This window comes from Strix uralensis, chromosome 4 (genome assembly GCF_047716275.1).
Source record: "Strix uralensis isolate ZFMK-TIS-50842 chromosome 4, bStrUra1, whole genome shotgun sequence".
Classification (NCBI taxonomy): Eukaryota; Metazoa; Chordata; class Aves; order Strigiformes; family Strigidae; genus Strix; species Strix uralensis.
In genome coordinates, this window is record NC_133975.1 from 125,978,406 (window position 1) to 125,993,617 (window position 15,212).

A 15,212-nucleotide genomic window follows, 5' to 3' on the forward strand; every position below is an offset into this window, starting at 1 on the left:
TGAAACAAGGAAGGAAACAGAAGCAGGGAACAGGAAAGCTACAAAAGCATCAGTAATACTGGGGTAAAAACACATGGGGCAGCCGTCACTTCCCAGCAGCACTGGGAGGGGGTGATGCTTTGAAATGTGGTGACGGAGACATGGGAACTAATGAGGGAACGGAGGCAGCACGAGTTCTGGGTGATGGATGAGGGGAGGGAAATGTGATGGCAGAGAGGCTTACTTCCAGTGAAATAAATACAAAGGAGGGATGATAAGGAAGGGGATCACACCTCTGATGTCTTTGACCTTCAGCGATCCTTGCATGCTTGTGAAAATAAATATTTAACAATCTTCTTAAAGCTTGTTTAAAAGAGGAAATGATTAGGTTGGCTCTCTGCTTAATTCAGAAGTTTATCTGGGCATCGGAATTTTGGTGCTGATGTCAGCAAAACCAGCATTATAACTTTGTGGTGTTTTGACCTGATGGGAGCTAGTATGTTACAAACACCAGCTAAATAAAAAACAGTGTGATACAGCCGGTCATTGTGTAGCACATTCTTGCTTTTGTCAGAGGATATGCTGGATGTGGTGAGGGATGTGAAGGAGACGCTTCCCCTTCCTTCCCTGCACGCCCACCACCCTTAAGAAAAGAAAAAAAAGAAAGAAAAAAAAAAAGTGTTACCTGATGCTTTGTTTAAATAAATCCTGGTAGCAAACATCATCAATTACAGTCGATGTTTTTGATCCGGTCACTGAAAAATATTCCTGATTGTAGCCATCACTAATGTTTTCTGCATTTTAATACTTTAGAAGTCAATTAGAAAATTAAATGCTCTCCTTCATTAAAATAATATTGAAGATTCTGTATTTGCATTTTAATGCAGTAAGAATAATGCCTTCGAAGACAAAATTCGTATTATGAAATAATTTAATTAAGATCAGTAATGCAAAATAGGGTGAATAAAAGCCAGTGTGTTGAGACCTATAAGCACTTCTGTGCTTTCTATCTGCAAATATTATTTTAGCTTGAAGTCTTCTAAAACTGTGTCCACTTTCATCATTCTTAAGTCTTATGCAGATTTTTTGTCTTTCACTTTTTGATGTTATAAGAACAAAGTGAAGATATATGGGAGAAACAATATTACCTTTCAAATTTTTTTTTTTTTTTTTTTTTGAAAAACAGTATTCATTCTCATACCTGGCCTGTCCTCACACCTTGAAAGTGGTCTTGATAATGATTTCTTACACCCTAATGAAGTATAAGCCTTTTAAAAATTGGTAAAAGTACTTCTCCAGAGCTGTTTTATTTCTTCAGATGTTTGTCACTAGGATTTTGTTTGCATGATATAGTCTTCATACACAAACTTCATACTGGAAATACTTCTCAGTGAAAGATTTTTAGCATTTTGAAACCTCATGCCAACTAAAATTGTGAGCCGAGCCTTTTTTAACCTTTTCACTGTTAGCCTGCCTTTATGGCAAGTCCATGGCCTTCCTCGAAGGCAAAAGAAAATGTCTTTTAAGTTTAGCTGCCAGACTGGCTCAGTATTGTTGTAAGTATGAATGATGTAATACTCAATCGCATGGTGGTATGTCTGCTATTTTCCCCCCCTTTGAGAGAGAATAATCTTTCCATCTTATCCCATTTCAGCAGTTTGGGAAAATAGCAGTCTTAAATGAGACCCAAAGCAACCAAAATCTTGATTTCTTCCAGAGCTCTGCTTTTGAAGCCAAATGTTCCCTATGCCTTCTTTATTTTGACTTGCTAATTGGAAATAAGATGTTGAAGATAACGTGTGCTTTGAAGCTTGTGTATTGTGTATTTTATTTAGATTTAATCCTTTAAACATTTGACAATAAAACATAAATTGCAGAGCTCTCATCTTTAGATCAGCTGTAAGTGAATCATTTAAGTTTTCAACATCTTTCCAGTTTGGGAGAAACACAGTAGTCTCAGTGATGTTTTGACTGCATGTGTTGGTAAAGTGCTATGAGATTTGCTAATCAGTATTTTTAAATGGAGATATATAACTGTGTCTTCAATGAAGGAGCAGCTTGTCTGCCAAAAATAAAGTCTTAGCTTATGCGTAGACAGGGAGTAGAAATCAGAGTCCTCTTCAGATTCCTTTTGTATTGGTAAGCAGGGAGGAATGGTGAACAATGTATTTTGTTATCATGTATGAATGACTCATGATGAAAAGCATATACAGATTGAAAAAAAAATCCTTTTAGTGTGGACGAAAAATTGTATCTAACTTATGCTATAATCTCTTTAGTATGAAGAGAAAATTGTGCAGTAAAAACACATATTCAGCAACATGTCATCTACTAACTGAAACTGAAAGTCTTCATTACATAAAAAACAGAACTCAAAACATTGTCTTATTGTCAGGAGAATTTCTCACCTTATCTGTTTTACAGTATTTTTTCCTTCTATAATTGGTCCTTTTAACTTTTTATTGTGCTTGTAGAGAACCTTTTGGCTTTGCAGTTTCCAAGGGGAAACAAAGTTGTTATTGTCATTTCGGGTACTGTAATGTGTGGCACAATTCTAGGACAAAGAAAGATCTGGTGTTAGACTGCACAAAATTCGAGAGGTTACTGGAACTTGCTAGTTTCTGAGAAAGCAACACAGTGTTCTTGCTTTAAAAGGATTTTGTCCCCTTCTAGCTAACTTGCATTAAAAATACACTTGTCTTTGCCCCCAGCCCCAATGAAGCCGTGGCTTCAGAGTAATGAAGTTCTGCCTATTCAGCTCCAAAGGTGGTGAGATTATGGGTGCTTTTCTGTGACTTTTCCTGTTAGGCAAAAGAGCTGGGCTGTCTGATTTGAGAATATTTCTTTTGAAATTTGCCATTGAAATCACCAGTGGACCATCCTTGATCTCCAGGGAAATGAGGGAAAAAATGTAAAATAATTGTAAGTCATTACCAAAGAAGTCTTCTTTTAAAGAAACATCTGGAGGTTTCAGCTGCTGCGTCTCAGTTGGTACCTGATATCAGAGAATTCTCTGTTCTGTACTTATATGGAGTTGAAAGTTTGGTTTTCCCCACACGAGTGCTGTTAACTTCTGCAGAATCTTAAGTTGAAGTTTCCTTTCTATATGAAAATTTCTGGTCCTTAAAGGATCAGTCTTCTAGAGAATGCAACAGATGGGCTGCATCTGTGCTGCTGTCTCTGAGGGACTCCCAAATCACTGCATTCTTGTCACATCTGGAGGACCCAGTTCATTGCAATTAATTGTTTCCAGCACATATTCAGATTCTAGTTTTTCAGTTGAAAAATATTTTTGTCAGCATTCAGTTTAATATTTATTATCTTCCACCTAGACTCTAATATTTATTATCTGCCACTACTGTGGCAGAGGAAAGCAACTCAGGTAGCTGCTGTACTCATTCCTCAGGCTTTGTAACTGGTGGCTTCAGTGTCTTGGCTGCTTCTCATCGTCATTCAGTGATGAAACAAGAGAATGCTTCAGTCCTTGGTTTTTGCTGTTAAGGTTGGCAGCCCTCCCAGCAGATCTGTGAACTAGTCACTCTCCTTCTGTTGCAACTGGAGAAGTTGGGAGCACAATCATGAGCCAAGAACGTTGGCTGAGAGGTAGTATCCAGAACATGAGGATGGCATCAAAAAAAGAAGCTGCAAAAAAAAAGTAGCTTGATAGAAGTGTTTCATCACAACAGTCCTTCCTACTGACTGGTTCTAGGATGGGAGGAAAGAGAAGACAGCATTTTCCACCAGCTCTCCAGCAGTCAGAGAAGGTGTGGTACATACAGGGATATGTTTATATAGGCAATGTATCTGAAGGGGTTGAAATATGCAGGAGACAATCCAGAAAGCCTGTGCCCTGTGTAGGATGGTAGAATAATTTAGACTGGAAGGGGCCTTTGGAACTAATTTCTCCAATTCCCTGCTCATGTCTTCAGTAGATTGCTGAAACCCTACTCTGGCTGAGTGTTGGTTGTCTCTGCCAATGGACATGTCATACTCCCTCTGGGTTTTACTACCTTTGTGGCAAAGATTTTTTTTTTTTCCCCCCTACTATCTAATCAGATTTTACCTTGCTGCAACTTGCATCTGTTGCCTTTTGTGCGGTGTGTGAAAGGAATTTGGCTCCATATTCTCTATAGGTCCTCATTAGGTAGTTAAGACAGCATGAGATGTCCCCTAAAGCCTTCTCTTCTCCAGGCTGAACAAGCCCAGCTCTCAGATTTTCCTCGTATACCACACACTCCAGCCCCTCAGCCATCTCAGTGGCCCTTCACTGTAGCCACTCCAGAGTGTTGATGTTGCAGTTAAGAACTTAGACCTGAACATGGCTCTCCAGATGCACCCTTGTAGGGGGGAATAACCACTTCTCTCGACTGCTGGCTGCACTTCAGCTAGTACAACTCAGTATGTGTTTGGCCTTTCTTGATGCAAGAGCATGCTGATGACTCCTGCTCAACTTGTCCATGGGGACGTCCAGCTCCTTTTGTGCAAGCTGTTCCTTACCTGGTTGGTCCCAGCCTGTACTGTAGCAAGGGGTTACTGTCTCAGGTGTGAGACTTTTCAAAAAGCGCAAAGACAGGTGCACCTCCTGTCAGCCCAGTTCTCCAACTTGCTAAGATCCCTCTGAAGAGCAGCCCCACCTTCCGATGTACTTATTGACTGCTACCCCAGCTTGGTGTCATCTGCATACTTGCCTAGGGTGCCTTCTGCCTTGCTGTCTCGTTGCTAATCCAGACAGCGTTGCCCCTGAGGGATGCCTGCAGTAGCTGTCTGCTAGTTGGACTTTGTATTACTGATCACGGCCTTTCAAACTTGGCAGTAGCCAATTTTATGCTTACCTTCTAGGCCAGCTAGCCAAATCATGATGTCTCAACAATTTGACTTTAAGAACACTGTGGCAGAACATGACTTCATGCCTTTGCTGAAGTCAACATAAGCAGCATCCACTGCAGTGCCAGTTTCCTCGAGCCTGTCAGTTAGGGTGCCAGGTAAAACTGATGGGCAGGTGATGCTTTGCTCAGGAGTGCAGATGAGCTGTCTTTCCACTCAGCAGTTAAGTGTTTGGCTAGTGCTCTGTATGGAGAATTTCTCTTTGCTCAGAGTCCAGAGCAATCCATCTCTGATGGGTGACACAAAAACAGGTCCTCATAGAATATTTTTTTTTTTTAGGGCTGGTGACAAAAGCTTCCTCCTGACTTGCAGAAAACCCTGATTTACTTTTGTAAGGGGAGTTAAAAGCAGAGAGGGTAGTCAGGGCTGAACCCTGCCTGTTCTCCTTTGGAAGCTGTTGTTGCTGTGCAATCTGAAATGCAAGAGTTGTGGGGTCAGGAGAAGAGCAAACAAGTGAAGTTTTTGTAGGTGAATGGCCAGGCTTTGAGAGGGCATATACCTAGTTCAGCTGCTTTTTCTCAGGTTATTTCTGTGTGTGTGTTTTTTTTACTAATATATTTATTATATATGATTATATTGACCTAATATGTAAACAGTTCTGGCAGCAGGATTGTAACTCCAGTTCGCTTCCTTCTAACTGGGAGTCCTGGTGATGGAGGTGTAGAATTTATAGCATTTTATGGAGAAGGTCAGTATTACAATCCCCATCTTACGGCTGGAGAAACTTAAGCACGGAAGGGAAGCAAAATGGCTTGCTCATCCAGGCAGTAGTATGGTGTAGATACATGTTTGTGTCCAATGTGCAACTATACCTCATGTTGCCTCCCACAATGTAGGACTCCTGTTCTACACACTACTTTCCTATTTGGTTTTGCTAAAACCCAGTATGCTTTTCCAAGTATATTGACTAAACCCCTCGGAATTTTTAGCTAAAATTGTGAAGAGGAGCAAGTTCTGCAGGCTTACTAGCTCTGGTGTTATACTGCACTTGTTATCAAAATCAATCCTAGGCTGTATTTATAAGTCTCAGTGGTGGGGAAAAAAAAAGTTATCATTTTTCTTGAAAGCTTTGCAAATATGACACAATCAGTGAGCAGCTGTAAACATGAGACCCACAATAGCATTCTCGGTTGTTGTTCAGAGCAGAGCTGTATTTTAGGAGCTTGCTGTCAGCACACTGTAGAATGTTATTTGAAATTACACTGCTGGGTTATAATAAAACTACTGCAAGACTGTGTGAAAGGAGTCTAAGGAGATCTTTCCCAGCATATCACTGGCAGTTTTTATTTTCCCAGAGGCAGATGATATGTACATCATTACTGATTTTTTTTTTTCTTTCTCTCATGAAGAATTCCAGCAGCTGAGATAAGTTTACAGCTTCTTAAAAACTGATAATGAAAGAGCAGTCTCTGTGCTATGAGAGACATGAGATAAGTGCTTGCCATTGCTACAGCATTCAAAAGAAGATAATACAGGGATAAAAGTTTAAAATGACACTTCAGGAAAATATTCCTCAGTTGCCATCTTGATTAAAACCATTTAATGAAGGTTGCTAACTTTTAAAAACATGAGAAATGCCATTTGCGAGTAAATGAACGTCAGCGTGTTCACTAACTGATGCTGTGCAACATTAGGGATACGGTGTAGTTGGGAACTGTCAGTGCTAGGTTAATGGTTGGACTAGATGATCTTCAAGGTCCTTTCCAACCTAGATGATTCTGTGATTGTCTTGCGATGCTTTGGGAGTTCCTACTTGTGAAGTGAAATAAATATTGACAGTAATGCCAACAATTGCAGCATCCATGACAAGCGGAGAATTGCAGCAGATTGCTTACCGCAGACCTGAGTGTTCAGTAGGATATTGGTACGTGTATTCTGGCCCCTTCCTACCCTCATTTCCCCCCGCACAACTCACCTGCGTAAAGGGTTTTCCTTTTGCTCCTTAAGGATTCCTTCATAAAGTTGAGTAACCAATAAACAAGGAGTTGACACTTGCTTTATCTTTTTTAACGCTGGGAATCGATATGTATATTTATGAAGTGATTTTAGAGCAAATTGGTGCAAAATCAAATTAAATATTAAACTGAATAAAGGATATTAAAGTTATTATAGGAGCTTCTTAGCTATGTGTTTTGGATAAGAGACATGCAAATTAGGACTGGCATACTTGAAAGGAGGGACTGAATCCGTGATGCACATTGCATCTCATTGTATTATAAGAAGCTCAGGATGTCACTTAACTCTTAAGCCCTTTTTGCATGTTTTGGACAGGAGGACAAACTTCTGTGTTGATTTGCGTATCATAAACACGCTAGTTAATGCAACATGCTGATCTAAGGATGTAGTCTGGGCCTGTCAAAGGCAAGGAGGTGGTCTGAAAAATAATTGTTGACCATAAATTAGTTACCTACTGGGAGATTATAGCTGAAATAGATTTGAAAGCTTGTTTCTCTGACCCTTTGGAGAGACTTAGGAACCCCAGAGTCAAAATGAGTATTATAACAGTAAGATAATCGGAATATTTCAGAGCACTTTACCGAGGAAGAAGAAACTGTTATCTTCGTTATAAAAACATGATAAAGAAGGATGAAATGTTTTTTGTGGGGCAGTAGAAAAAAATGGAAACAGAAACCCAGTGTCCTGAGGCACAGCCTAGAATCCATCTGGGCTATGCCTTTCAATTTCTTGGGAAAAACTGATTCCAAAAGGGAAGCATTTATTTCCCACCCTTTTGTGTAAATAAAATACAAAGTGTATAGAATGCCTGCGACTGTATTTTCCCTGCTCAATAGATAATCTCAAAGATTTATTCTTATAATTGAACTCTCTGGAAAGTTATCTACCTTAAAATATCAGATACGTCATCTTTCTTCCATGCCATGTAAACTCGTCCCTCCATCTGCTGTGTTATACTTGTTCAAGGACCAAATTTAATCTTTTTCTGGGGGTAAATTTTTGTTTTAAATTTAAAATCCAGTATATTATGTCCTTGAAGGGGAATGTGTCGTGTTGAGAATTGTATCCATTTCAAAGTATGATGCATCACTTGTCTCTAGCTCTGAAAGGTAATTAAAAATGGTATTTGTTATTTTTAAATTTAAAAAAGCTATTGCAGTTCTTGTTTTTCGGTTGGTTTTTTTTTTTTTTTAATTCTTCTTGAGCCCTGTTCAGTTGGGCTCTCAGGAAGTGAAAGTATCTTCTCACCCCCCCAGTGAAAGCTAAAGGTAATCTCTTCTTTGTGCCTTGCTGTGAAGTAGGAGTGAACACATGGTTGTGTATTGAGTCTTGTCTACAGATTGGTAGATTCAAATGTGCTAACTCAGTTGCTTCTGTGTGTTACTGTATCCCAAGGTACCTGGATAACTGTCCAAGGAAGTAATGTGGGTTTTCTACTCCCATACTGCTAAATAAACTTCCCTTGAACACTCTTACAGTGGTACTCTAAAGCATAGCCTGTGCAAGATGCATTATTCTATATTTGGTAAAATGCTTTATTAGTAACTCATTTGGGATAAGCTGCTGTTTATGAACCATAAGGCAAGCCCAATTTAGAAAATGTAACTCTCTTTAGTAAAAAATAAAATTCTGTATATGTCTGTGCTGTTATGACTTATGTAGGTTTCAGCTACAGTGAACATGTAAAAGTCTTTATATTTAGTTTAGGCATTTCTTAAAATGAAAGCATGGGTTGAGGATTTTTCAACCCACTGATGCGGTGCGTCTGTTTAGCTCCATGCTTTCCTATTTATTTTATTGGAAATTACTAAACCAGACTGCTTTGAGGAGTTCAGCCAGTGTAAAAGTGGCGTGTTGTCCTGACTCCTGACCCGCACTGCTGATAAACTAGTCCTAAGCGCCCAATTTTCAGCTCTATGCTGTGGTTAAGTTTGGTAACAAAGAGGTGATTGGGGGAGTTACCGTGAATTACTGGAATGCCTTTAATCAAACTTGCTTTGATTACTACAAAACTAGTAATTAACAGTTTGGTAGCGATTGTGAAAGTGTCGCTCAGTCTGTGCCCCAGGAGAGGGCTGGCGGTGTCCGTGAAGCCACTACGCCTGGGAGTTTTCCAACAAAGTGCTGTAGGTGTGAGGGAGGGTGGGAGTGCAGAGAGCTCACCCACCTGCCGACCTGAGGTTTTCTGATCCACAGGAATACACCATTAGGAGGAAAGGTTTTCCTGTAATGCCCGCTCTCTGAATTCAAGGGCTCCCTTTGGTGCATGGCAGTAAGTATCCAGTTCAAGTAAAGAAGGGTTTCTCCAGGTATGTGCTTACAGGCATCTGATAGAGAAGGGCTTATTCTGTCATTGGGTTACATGACGTGTGCTGATATGATTCTCTTAAAGGCCTTTGAGAATGGGAAATTTAACACATCCGATTGTTGTACTTCCCACCAAAGGCCATTAAGAAGTCTGCAGCCTCAGAAGAGCAGGGATGCAATTTTTTTTTTGAAGCTATAGTTTTTCTTAAAAGTCTCCAGTGTCAGACATTTTCCGCTAAATGCATGACACTGTTTTACGTGTAAGATATTACATAATGCCAATGCACAGATAAATCAAGTTCACAGATACTGACAGGGAAGCAGTGTCTGAGTTTCTGTGCAAACTCTGCCATGTCCCAGCTCAGGGTACAGCAGCTGCTGCGCTCCCATCCCAGCAAAGTCTGTTGAAATAATTCTCTGAGGAGCACTTAATACCGGTGCATTAGACTCAGTATGGGTATGAAAGCAAAGATGTAACGCTTGGCTTCTAGCATGGAAAATATAAAACATTCTGTATCTACAGAATTTGGTTTTGTTCTGGTTTAATTGAGCACTGTAATGCTACTTTTGGAAAATTTTAGCTGCGTGTTTACTGTGGGTAAACCAGAGCAGTGCTGTGAACTTTTGCACAGGAACTGTGTATGTACTTAAAACAAGGAAGGTGTTATCAGTTTATAAGATTTTGGTTTACTATAAAGCAGTTGTTCTGCAGACTTTTGCCCCTTATTTGTGTTAAGGTTTCTCTCTCAGATAAGGTAGGTCTTTGTATTTTGGAGCAAGCTGGGGAGAACTCTCCAAACAGTGTTACAAAGAGAAATTTGAGAAGGTGGGATGGGTGACTGAGCGATTGTCTCAGGCTCTAGTTTTGATAAATGCTTTAAGCCGGTGTGAGCTGGCATGGCTTCAGAAAGAAGTTATCTTGCTTTGCCCTTGCCTGCTCAGTCTACCCCCAGTCCATCCCCTGGCTTCTACCAGCCCAGGTGTTTGTCCAGTTATATGTGAACTGGGAAGCTAATCCGACTGAAAACAGGAGGAAAACAAAACAAAACAAACCTTATCTCAGACAGTTCCCTAGGCTGGTTTGCCACATTGCTACACAAATAGCAGCCCAGCGAAGGGAGTGGTAATGGGCCAGAATCAAGCCAGTTTGGGGCAGACTGGCTGAGATGATTCTGTTTTGGTTTGTGTGTGGCTTGGGTTTTTTTTCTTACATCTTTCTAAACTCTTCCATTTGGAGTTTTCTGAAAAGCAGAGTGTCAGGGTCACAACAGTGCTGTTTTTCCTTTGCCACCTCTGAGCTGGCAGTGACTTTTCTCTGCTTCTAGTTTCTGCCACTTCTCTGTCTCAAGCCAGCTGCTTCACATTTCCCAACGTATGTGCTGCTGCTGTGCTGAATACCCAATTGTCATCTCAGAATAGTTCTTCCAGATCTGCACCTCTGAGTTTTATGAAACTTTCCTTTCACTGTTGGTACAAGAGTCATAACCTTTACAGACTTTGTACACAGGGAAAAGAGAGAGAACTGAACTCCTTTGCGTTTACTTAGATCTTTACTATTGGTGTCCTCCTTCCCAGCTGCTTTTTTTAATGCCCACTTTATTGTCAAATTGTCATTCTGTGCAGATTTTTGGACTGTGCAATTTCTTACCTGCTTATGTATTGGAACTCTTTTCAGACCCAGGATGTTTTCTGCAGTGGTTTTACTATTTAGTATTGTTTCTTTTTCCCTTGCAGCTTGAGCTTTGCTCTTTTCCTGGTGCCTCTCTCCCATTCTTGTCTGCCAGCCCCACTCTTCTTTTAATTTCTCCCTTAAACCTTGCTTCTCCTAGCAACCTCTCTTGTTTTCCCTCACCAGCACTTGTTCAGTTTACTGTTCAGGAGAATGGGGTCTCTCTTGTTTGGAGACTTTTTGTTGTTTGAATATAGCCAACTGTTATTTATACATGGTCACATCATCCAGGCTGAAGATTAACCTCATGTCTATCAAAACATTTAAATTAATATTTACATTTTCATTCTGTGCCCAGATTTTCTTTTCCGTAAGTAAATATGCTAACTAGATTATCTTTCAGTAGCCTAGTGCAATTATTCAGGATATCAGATGGATAAAAGATGCAAAGAATATTGGTAGTTGCTGTACAAGCATTTTGGGACAAGAAATGTATTTTTTTACTTTGGTTCTGTTGTGCTGTGTTATAAATTTACATGCGAGTGTGTAAATACTTTTCAATATCCCACAAAGCAGGTTATTTACTTGAAGTCAGTAACACTAGGAATACGGCCTAGCCCAAATCCTTTGAAGACTGTATTCTCCAAGGGCAGCGTTTTCAAAAGTGCTGAACACTCGCTGCATATTCAGTTAGCCTGGCGTGCTTTTGAAAATCTTCCTCTAAATGGGACTGACTCTGAAGACAATTACTAAGAAAAGCTACAGCATTAATTTAGTAAAGACTGAACTGTACATGCATTGGGGAGTCTGAAGGTTAATGTAGCTTGCAGGCTTTGGATCCATCCAGTTTAACCGGCTGCGGCGCCAGTCGGCAGCCCAGTTGCCCTAGATTTTGTCTGCAGTCACTGGAGATCGAGGAGGGGAGAACTGGTGTCAGAGGCTAATTCAGATCTTGGGTGAGTCAGAAGGCTACACTTCTAACCCTTTCAGTTAATGCCATGAAACCAGGCAGGCTGAGTGCAGCCCGAAATGCCTGTCTTCTTTTAATAAACTGCCTAGGTGGTTGTACGATGCTGAATCACTGCAGCTAACTTTGTCTTAACTATGAAGATAGTGACATTGCACGTGCTGAAAGGGAACTGCTGGAGAAACATCCCAATTTACCTGAGGAAGGAGTGTGGCAGTGCTTTTTCTCCTTAAGTTGAGGATTTTAGAATACAGAACATAGAAAAATACAGTTTTATGAAACACAGACGTGCAGCGGTGTGCAAAGAAGGGAAAAAAAAACCCACGGACCAAAATGCAATTCTTTTTTTATCATGCATTAATCTACACATAAATAAAGATAGCTTTTTATAAAAATGGCACTTGTGCTTACCAGTTAGATTTGTTAAATGCCGTTTTTATTTGTATACTCGAGTGCAGCCTGTGCTATGTGGACTTCTTTGCACAGACAAAATTGCAGACTTAAGAAACTTTGGAAACTGGCTCTGTAAGATTTCAGCCTCAAGGCAGAGCTTTTATTAGATTTATCAGAAATGAGTTTTCTACAAAAGAATTGGTTTTACTTATTATTTTCTAATCGTTTTAGTTCAGTGTCGTTGGGAAGAGATATGTTTACTTTAAACAATTAGTGCTGTCAGTCTGTTAATTAATTGCTAATTAAAATGGTGAAAGTTTGTAAAGCAGCAGAGATATAATCGTGATAAGTCATAATCAGAAATCACTTGGTGTATTAAAATATGGAAAGGGAAGTTTGTGTATTGGGTGTAGAACTGAAAGGTGGAAAATTGGGTTTCAGAGCCAACCAAATGCTGTCACTAGTTTTTCACCCTGATATCGCTCCACTTTTATCTCCACCTTCCCTTTTGTCTTATCTCCGTGTGTTTGTTACTGTAAGTGCTTCTGGGAAGTTCCCATCTCTTCTATAGCTTATACAGAACCGTAACATTGACATTGTAAATACTTCATTTCATTTAGAACTTGAGAAAAATTTGTTTTAATATTCAGAAATCTTTTTGCTTTTCAGTCATATTTCTTATTACGTTACTGTAAACTTGGTCTCAAAAGAACCCTCTGAGACTTAGTTTGAAGTTTTTAGAAGGCAGGCATTCTTTATTGCAGCGCTGGATGCACGGGGGATCATTCCACCTAACGCGCATGCACTGAAACAGAAGTTTATCCTTTATATACCTTAAAGACATGAATATTAATGCATTTTCCAAGACGTCTCCACCTTTCTGCCTATCGATTACATTTACATAATGATGGCCTTGCAAAATTACACTACATATGCGCGGGGGTCTCGGGTGGATGTCGGTGGTCGTCTGGGGAGTTAACCCCTACTCCTTTTTTGTTTTTATGGTCACAAGTCTTTGGAGGACAATTTCTTCTCCTTGGATGTTTCCCAACTCTGTTGTCCAGCCAAGATGATGTTTCTTATCCACCTTGTTTGAGCATTTCTTCCAGGATGTATCTATTCTCAAGGTTAGGATATTTTCTCTGTGCATTTTAATCACTTGGGCCTTGTTAATGACAAAGTTAAACATTGTTTGGTAAAAGAATTTCTTAATATTTAAGGTATAATGGATCACTGATTGTTACAGGCCTCAACGTGCAGGCATCAGCTAGCAGGCATCAATTAAACTTTGCTTTTTTGTTTGCAGCCATCTGAATTGCTCTTATTGAGTACAGAGAGGGACTTTGTGTTTAAATATTTTATAAATTTAATGGATCTATTTCTAGTTTTGTTAGAAACAATGTATTCTAGCTTCAACTGCAAAAAGGTAATGCTTCATTAGTGGGCAGCGTGGCTCTTATGGATGTCAGATTTCTGCTGAGTGGCTTGCAGTTACTATTCCTTGAGATTAGTCCTCTTTCTGTGCTATGGCTGATTTTGTAGTAAGCTTGTAAAAATAATTTTTGAAGTTCTGAGGGTAATTTATGAAAGCTAACTAACTAAAAAAAAAAAAAATACTAGACTCTTTGTCTTCTCTGTGCTGCTTATATATGCCTGTATCTCCCAGATATGACAGACTATGTAGTGGAAGAATGTTGACACAGTAGCATGAAATAATCTGTTTGAAGGTTTCCTGATTATTGTAGGTTGTCAGACACTAAAATAAAGATTTATTTTTTTTTTAGGGGGAGAATGACTCTATTGTAAATGATAGTTGTTATTAAAAGCATCTTCCACAATTTATTCCTGCATCTCTAAATATAACTTCGGCAGATGGCAGTTTTGCCTCCTGCTAAATGTTAATATTGAAGACCAAGGGGATTTCACTGTATGTAAGTGCGTCAGGATTGCTGGAATATGTAGAATGTAGGTTTATCTGAGAGACAAATGCATGCTTGTTTTGGTATTTGGGGGTTTAGGTTTCTGGTACTATTCATTTCATCATGAACTTTTGTTTCCTCTAGTGCTGAGAATTAGGTCATTATTACTGTGATTCATGGTGCTCTCATATTATCCAGAGATTACTAGATTATAAAGGCAGAAAGGGAGTGTTCTGGCCACTCGGTCTGACCTCTTGCATCACGTTGGTCAAAGGATTCCCTTGAATTAAATCTTTTGAAGCAAAGCCTTTAGACTCATCTCATTTTGATTTAAGTTTCTAGTGACGGACAGTCAATTGCATAACTTGGTGAAATTAAAGAATGAACAGCAAAGGAAAAGCTGTTAAAACTGTTAATGCTTTTTTTTGCTTTTTCTTCCTTTTTTCTTAATTGGGTGCATTTATAACCTAAGTCCCCTTCTGTTTATGTCCTGTTATTTTGTACATCTACAGTATCAGTAGCTTTCTATCCCGTTGAGAACTTTTCCATGTGCTAGCAGTCTCTGTATGTGAAATTATCATTGTTTTTCAGCCTCAAAGAAAACATTTATCTTATGATTGTATAATTTTTGAATACATATTAAGTATTATCTGCTGTTTTCAGCTTTTGTTGTATGTTCTCCTGAACTGTTCCAACTCTGAAAAGGAGTTTGAAAACAACTGCCTGTTTTTACAACTACTTCCTGCTGATAATTGTGTTCACAATATTCACAGTGAAGGCCAACCCATTGCTACTGCATGACTCAAATTTCCCTTTTGCTTTGCTGCAGCAGCTACACATTTACTCAGGGAGAGGGATTGCTGGAGGCTACCTTAAATGAAATCCAGAAATGCCACATTTTTACTGTGACCTTTGCTTACAATTTCAGTGGACACTTGAACGAACTTCTCTAAGGAGCAAAGCAACTGTCTGTTAAAGCATCTATAGCGTAGCTCTAAATTGCGTCAGAGTTGCCCGAACCCTGCAAGTGAATTTCCCAGCACTAAATCTTGTGGTGTTATAAATGCATGCAATGATCTCTGTTTCTACTTGGACAAAAAGGTGGTGGTGTGGTTTTTTTTTTTTCTTACAGTAAGAA

The 15,212-nt window shown here is 39.4% G+C and overlaps 1 protein-coding gene across 2 annotated transcripts in view; it reads left to right on the top strand.

Annotated features, from left to right (window-relative positions):
* The window catches only part of BRF1 (BRF1 general transcription factor IIIB subunit), a 181,262-nt gene that overhangs the window by 54,695 nt on the left and 111,355 nt on the right, over positions 1–15,212 (top strand). The gene's annotated exons all lie outside the window — the stretch shown is intronic.